The sequence below is a fragment of the Mauremys reevesii genome, linkage group 8 (genome assembly GCF_016161935.1).
Source record: "Mauremys reevesii isolate NIE-2019 linkage group 8, ASM1616193v1, whole genome shotgun sequence".
In the NCBI taxonomy this organism is placed as follows: domain Eukaryota; kingdom Metazoa; phylum Chordata; order Testudines; family Geoemydidae; genus Mauremys; species Mauremys reevesii.
The window spans coordinates 4,843,688-4,851,323 of record NC_052630.1 but is presented as its reverse complement, the minus strand read 5'-3'; the positions used below and the strand labels follow the sequence as shown (position 1 = coordinate 4,851,323).

At 50.2% G+C, this 7,636-nt stretch overlaps 1 long non-coding RNA gene across 1 annotated transcript; it reads right to left on the bottom strand.

The window, feature by feature from the left end:
* Positions 1-4,009: 4,009 nt before the first annotated feature.
* Positions 4,010-7,636, bottom strand: LOC120370844. Its single transcript, XR_005583988.1, has 3 exons — positions 6,966-7,636; positions 5,393-5,453; positions 4,010-4,062 (listed from the first exon to the last, which is right to left on the bottom strand). It is a non-coding gene; the product is annotated as an uncharacterized LOC120370844 (long non-coding RNA).

The following is a 7,636-nucleotide window of genomic DNA, read 5'->3' as shown; positions in this document are numbered from 1 at the left end:
CTAGAAAGGCTCCTCATGGAGACTATCCCTGCCTGGCACAGCAATGGCACAGTGGTGCTACACTGAATCCCCTCAGCATAAGGCTGGACTGGGAATGGAAGGGAGTAGGAGGGGATCTGGCACATTTGATACCCCAGCTGCTCCTGGATGCCCACCACTATAAGGGGCTGTGGCCAGCCCTAAAGTAAGGGCTTATCGACACAAGGAAGTAAGGTAGGTTGTGAAGTCAAAGTGCAGTGGCTATTCGGGGTTAGCGTGTGGAACAGTTTATTCCACAGTAGCTTTCCGGTCCATTTCCCCAGGTGGACAAGCCTCTAGTCAGTGCAGTGTCCGTTAAGCAGCTGCATAAGACTTTGTAGTATCAGGGCCTTAATATAGATGGGTTGGAGGGGGCAAGGAACCTAGCTCAAACTTGCTCCTGCCACTGGTGGTCTTTAAACGTGCCAGCTGCCAAATTGCAAAGCCAGCGGAGATCGGTGCCAGTGTTCCCCATTCGAAACTGGCTGTGGTGTGTTAGGTAAGATCTTTGCAGTATCTCATACCGCACATTAATTATACAGTATTTATATAATGTACTAACTACATACATACATAATGTACTAACTGCATGGAGATACACTATCAAAACGTAAACAATTAGAGCACAGGAAAAAAAACCTCACCAAGTGCCAGCAGCCTGCTCCGCCTCTTTAATGTTTTTTTATTGTCTCAGACAGTGCAGCCATGTGGCTTGCCAGGGAAGCCTTACAAAACAGCCCTGGGGTAATGGTTATGGAACATTTAGATTAGCTGCAAGAAACCCACTTCACCAGTAGATGGAGGTGATGCCTCATTTTTAACGGCAGCTCCCTCTCCTTGGGTGGTGGTTATATGAATATGGCTGGATTGCCATAAATAACTCAAATGCTGTCAGGAGCAGGGCGGGTTAGCTGTCAGCTGTGTGTGTCACCTTGGGCTGAAGATTGCCCTATAATCTGGATAATCACCTCGGTGCTGAGCCCGTGTTTAAGTTTTCAAAGAGCAAAACATTCAAAATTTACCCATTTTTCACTTTAACATAAAAAAGCAAATTTCAAAGCAGATTTGGTTTTAATAGCCTGGTAGCCTTGAACATTCTGAGCCCTTTTGAAATATCTGGCTTGTGCTTGGGTGTCTCTGACTGACAGCTCCATAACAGACCATGATGTCTGGATTTCCAAAGGAGTTTCCCACGCTGGCTGTTTCCTTAGGCGCTGTGTGAGTGCTGGAAGGAGGAGGAACTAGTAACTGAACAGGGGAAAAGGGAACACGTGCAAAATCAAAAGCAGCCTAGTCCAGTGGGCTAAGCACAGCACTGGGCAGCAGGATCGCTTGGGTGAATCCCTGGATCCTTCCATGGTCTCAGGTGAGCACCCAGCTATATACATTGAGGATAACAATATTCACCCATCCCATAGCCTTTCAGGGACAGTGCACAGTCATTCCATCTGCACAGGAACCCAGGGAAGGTCTGTACTGCAGAAGTACATGGGCTAAATTCAGTCTTGGTGTAATTGGTGATACTCCCTTGGCTCTGATGGAGCTTACGCCATTATTATTTGTATTCTGGTAGAGGCCCTGGCTGAGATCAGGGCCCCATTGTGCTAGGTGCTGTACGTGCACATAGCAATAGACAATCCCAGCCCTGAAGAGCTAACAAGCAGACAAAGGGTGGGAGGGGAATCAGAGGCATAGGGATGTGAGGTGACATGACCAAGGTCACACAGTAGGTCAGAGCCTGGGACAGAATACAGATCACCTGGATCCCGGTCCAGTGCCCAGTCCAGTGACCCGCATTAAATTTGCTCCACTATTAGTACGGAGCTTTGAAAATGTTACAACTAAAAGGAGGGAAGTGACAGCTCCGTGCAGATGGTGGTGGGGAGGGGGAAGCTTGACTGTGGTCAATAAACAGAGTCTGTCTTTTTAGTACTAAAACAACTTTATTTGGATGAAACATCCTCAGCACCAGGTGCATTTTTTCACGATTGATCCCCTTCTCCTTCACACTGCCCAGCACCTGGGCGAAGGCAGGAAACACAAATGTGGCCTCCATTGGCTCCTCAGAAGTTATTCTTTGTCCTTTTCTTTTTTCTTCTTGTCGCCATGGTGACCCTAGGGGATAAATCAAAGAGAAACAAGAGGGTGTGTCAGAGCCTAGGCAGCTGATGAGTATTTCCTCGTCCCTCTCTCTTGCTCACACTCATGGGATCTGCATAGATAAACACTGAACTACAGTCATCCTCGGCTAGAACCAATGGGCTTGCATCACCCACTAGCCAAATTTTACCCTGATACAGACACACGACTTCCAAGGACACACAACTTCGATGGGAGTGGCATGGATGAGTCCAGTGGCAGAACTGAGCCCACTGCAGTTATGACGGGAAGAGTGATTGTGGCTACATTACACCCAGACCACAAGGTTTCCTGTGAGGTTGGATGGGCTTCTGAGGCCAGTGGGTAGCTGTTTACATGGCATGGCTAGCTGTCATTCAGGCATCCTTTATAACCGGAGGCTTTTGGGGATGTCGTTCCCCAGGGCTTCTAAGATCAAAAACATTACACAATTCAGGAGAGTGTCTGGTGCATTGTGGGGGAAGTGGATCACCGATCTGGCAGCCAGTCAGAAAACCTCAGGGGCGGAGCCTCTTTTCCAGCGGCTCACAAGATTCCGAGATTGCTAGCATTCGCACTGGGTACCAAAGGCAGAACGGGGCTTGCAAGCTCTAGGCTTGCGCTCGGAGCTGATTCTCAGCAGCTCCTGTAGCAGATCTGACTTACCCATGGGAGTATTTTCAAAGACACCTCACTCTGAACTCTTCTCATGCCCTTTAGTGGCCATCCCACGCACACCACACCTCCAGGAAAAGGAAGAAGAAAAGCCCCCAGAATCACCTGCAAACTCCGGCTGTAGCACTAACATCGGAGCAGCAGGGCTTCCTTACGGTGCGCCCATGTAATTTTGTGACTCCTTCCCTTGACTGGCAGGGGCCAGCAGAGGCTGATCTCTCAGAAGGCGTGAGGAGGAAAGGAAAGAATTTACACTGCCACAGCAGTGACCAGACCCAGGCTGGACAAGGATGTTCTGCTCTAAAGCAAGGGAAAAAACAAACCCGCCCAGTAGATCTGCTAGGCACTAATCAGTTCCTGGTTACCTCTTCAGAATCACTGTCAGAGCTGCTGCTGCTGTCACTGCTGTCATCTTCATCGCCCTCTCCCTAAGGGGCAAAGAAGAAAGGGTTTACGACTACAATGGTGATAGCACCACTGCACTGGGAACGAAGCTTCCCAGCCAGGGTCAATGTCTGTCCGGAGGCATCCTGGCTCATCTGCTGCTGGCAGCTTGGGTGGAGGAAGAGAGATCACTTGCATTTTGTTTTGCTGCTTTTACAACATAGGACAATGTTAACTCTCACTTCCTCTGTTCCTGGGGAGCCCCTCGGCAGGGAGGAGATGGGGCAATGATCAGACAGCCTGTCTGACTCTCCCCTCTCCTCCATGCTCAGTACTAGCTGTAACACACACACACGGCCACCATGCTAGGAGGTGCACAGAGATTCAGAGCACAAAAGGCCCAAAGGGACTCTCATGGCCACACAGTCTGCTCATAGAATTGCACCCGGGACTATCACGGCATCCGATTGCCCAATGAGCACCAGGGACGTGCAACAGCCTGAGCACTAGGCTGACGGAACCTTTGTCACGCACGAACCCAACCCGCAATGGCACTCTGCTGTGTTTGGAGGGGACGCTGGGGGAGGAAAACTTTCCGAAATTGAGTCAAAGAGGCTGGAATTTGTTATTCCTTAATGGTTCTGAGGGACTGAAATGGCAGCTTTAGTCACGCCGCCGCGTTGGGGAATCCAAAATGCCCAGACAACACACGGAACGTGGGAATTCTCCATTAGTTCCTCACCTTTTTTTCCTTCTTCTTCTTTTTCTTGTCTTTCTTGTCTCCGTCTTTCTTGTCTTTCTCCTTCTCTTCCTTCTTGTCTTTCTCCTTCTCTTTTCCCTGATCCTTCTTGTCTTCTCTTCCGAACACTGAGGAGGAGAATGAGTGGACAGATCAGTTGGCGCTCCCCTCCAGCTCTAGAGGGAGCTCATCCCACGCCGCCTGCGTGCCAAGTGTAACACATCGAAGCACGAGGTAGAAAGGGATGAAAGGACAAGGAGCGCAAGGGACCCCCAATCCTGTACCACTGACAGGATGGTGCCTGGCTTCTACATGACTCCAGCCCAGTAAAGGCCAAGAGGGGACATGGGCCTCATTACCATGAGGAGGGATTGTGTTTAAGAAGGTCATCGAGTTGATCAGTGTAGCACAGGCCACCAACATGACCCAACTCCCTCCCACTAAACCCAGCAACCAGAATGAGGCCATAGAATTACAGCCAGCAGGAGACAGGGCTATGGCAGGCCACAGGCAGAGAACAGGAGGGACTGAGGCCCACCAGTGCTGGAGGCCCCTGCAATGGCAGGGAAATGATTAAGTGAGATAAACCCACATGATCCTGGCAAGTGACCTGCACCCACATGCTGCAGACGAAGGTGAAAACCCTCCAAGGTCACTGACAATCTGACCTGGGGGAAAATTCCTTCCCGAACCCACACATGGCGATCAGTTAGACCCTGGGCATGTGAGCAAGAACCAGCCAGCCAAGCTCCTGGGAGACAGAATGCCTGGTACCACCTTAGAGCCTTGGCACACCCCACCCATGTCCCATTTCCAGCCATGCCCAGCCCTGCTGCTTCAGAAGAAGATTTAAAAAACCCCACCACCCTTCCAGAATATACTAAGAGGTTAAAAAAAAAATAGCCATTCACCACAGAGGCCAGTGCCTACCACTTGAGCTTCCTTCTGCAACACCTCCATTTGCACCAGAACACGATCCCCTCTGCAGTGCGCAAGCCCTCAGAGGAGCAAGATGTTCCGCTCGCCCTCCCCACATAATTGCTATGGCAAGAGGGTTGGGAAGACCATAGGGAGTGGGCGGCCAACATGAGAGAAGAGATGTAGGTGAAATGTTCCAAGCCTGGGCAACGGGGAGGAGAGTGGAATATTTCAGGGAGAAGGACAAGGGGAGAGCTTGGGGGGGATGGAAAGAGGAACTGGCAGTGGGTCTTCCCAAATGAGATTTCGGATAGCCACCCAGCTGCTCCCTTCGGTGACTACAGCACAGGGTTCCGTGCAGTTAGCAATGTGACGTGAGGAGTGTCTAGCACCGTGCGAGTGTGAGGACTGATGGGACTCTGGGCCTGAAGTAGGTAGGATGGAGAAAGAGAGTTCACTTCCACAACACCCCTTTATCCCACATCATGCTCACGACTCAATTCTGCTGTGGTTTCCCTGCCTGGATGCAAAGCCACTCACTCTTTAAGATGGAAGACATCCTGCAGCAGCTACCTGGCTCTCACACGTCGATTCAGAACACCTAGAAGAGAGACATCCCCAGACATGGATAGGGTTAGAGAGAGAAGTTACAATACTATGCGATTTTCAGTATTGATCTGAGCTTTGCAGCATTAAAATGACTGTTTCTGGGTCCCAAACACTCACCTTTCTGCTTTCCTTTAACCTGCAGGTTAAGGATGAGCCCTGAATGTTTTAACACCTTCCAGAATGGTTATTTTCCTGGGTTAATGGAACCCCTCTGCATACAGCATTAATGAGACCATTCTTGTTTCAACAATGAGGGTAAATTAACTAGTGGAACAACTCACCTAGGGCTGTGGCAGATTCTCCATCACTGAAAGTCTTTAAATCACGTTTGGATGGCCTCCTAAAAGATGTGCTCCAGCCCAGCCAGAAGGCATGGCCTTAATGCAGGAATTAGCACTCGGGGGAGGTTCTCTAGCCTGTGTTATGCAGGATGTCAGACTAGGTGATCACAACAGTCCCTTCTGGCCTTAAAATCAGGAAGTCTCTGAGTGTTAAGGGTGAGACTAGTTGTTTGGAGGTCCCCCAGGGGTACAGCATTACAGCGTCACTCTGAGTGAGTTACTGTCCTATCAGTCCCCTGGGAAGTGGGTGCAGCCAGCAGACTGAGCCAGTCACAGAGTCCTCCCTTTCTCACACCTCCCGGACAGCTGCACATTGTATCAGCAGAGAATGGAAACCGCTCTTGGTGATCAAACAAGAAAGGCCCAAAGTTGCCACACTGAGCATGTCCACCTGGGAGTCACCCATATCGCATCTGACAAGTCTCCACTCGCTTGGGAAAGGTCAGTGCTGCTAGATCTCCAGGAGCGGGGTATGCCCCCCTCACCCTGGTGAACGTGATCCCATCTCAGCGTCACGCATTCAGCCGGGCTTGTTTGCTTTCATGCTCGATTGCCGTGCACTTGTCTGTGTGCGTGGAGGCTGAGATGAATGCAACAGACATTCTAACCCATTTCCAAAGCCAGGTCCGGCTTGGCCGGTTCTAGCCCGAGCTCATTCTCGTGCTCACCCCACTTGCTGCAAAATCATTTTTAAAAAGGCTGCAGTCGCGTCGCCAGACTACTGGCGGGTGAGCAGACAGCAACAATAAGCATGTAATTGGCAAATTGCAGTTTTCCCTTGAGGCTGAATGAACCAAAGTAAAAGGCCAAACCAGAATGCCCTACAGACCAAATCAAACAAAGCTGCATATTCATAACGCCTATGCAAATATGCTAATCTGCATTTAGCTATTTCCTGTGGGCACAAAGAATTTGCAAATGATAACAGCCACCCCTGCTATAGGCTTGTCCGGGTGGACTGCTTTCCGAACTGCCATTTCCCCACTCTGGGAGTACTGCAGAACAGGATTCAAAGCAAAAATGTCTGTGTCTCAGTCCCTGAAATCAAACAGAGTGGGACCTAGATCACTCCCCGCATTTCCCCACTGCTCAGAGTTCCCACGTAACAAAGCCAGGCTGTAAATCCCCAGAAAGATCCCAGGAGGAGAAGAAAGTGGCCTTACCTGGCAGGGAAAAAGGCAAGCGGCCTCCCAAGTTTCTAGTTGGTAGCAGTAGCTCTGCAGTTCCTGTCTTGTCATTTTGTACTGTCTCCTCCCCAGTTCCACTGCCAGAGCAGAAAAACTGGTTCCACCATCCTCCTCTGGCATCACACGATCCCAGGAAACACAAGTGACCCAGCCCAGGTGCGCAGTAACCTGTCTGCCTGGCTAACACGGACTCATTCAAGAACTTCTGACCCACGCTAGGCAGGACACGGCTGCTACATTGGTTGGAAAACACCCACCACATGGACATTGAGTGTTCGATCCTGCCATGCTGCGCACAATGGGAGCTGAGCCATTGACTTCAGAGGAAGCAGGAACAGGGTCCCAAGACTCAGTCGAACCCCCACTGCTTGGAACGCTATGGCAGCAGCTGGTCGTCCAGGATGCTTGTAAAGCCATTATGACAGGAATCTCTCTCTCTCCTACTTATGTCATATTTGCTCTCACATATGCAATCATCAGGCCAACAGCTACTCCAGGAAGGCTGTGTACTTGACACACGGGACACTACAACAGATGAATATCTTAGAGCGGACAGTTAGTTCCCTTTCATGTATGGCACCCTCTAACATCTGCCCCTGCAGCGATCTTTCACTCCAAGTTCTAACTAGCTAAATACCTAACGACAG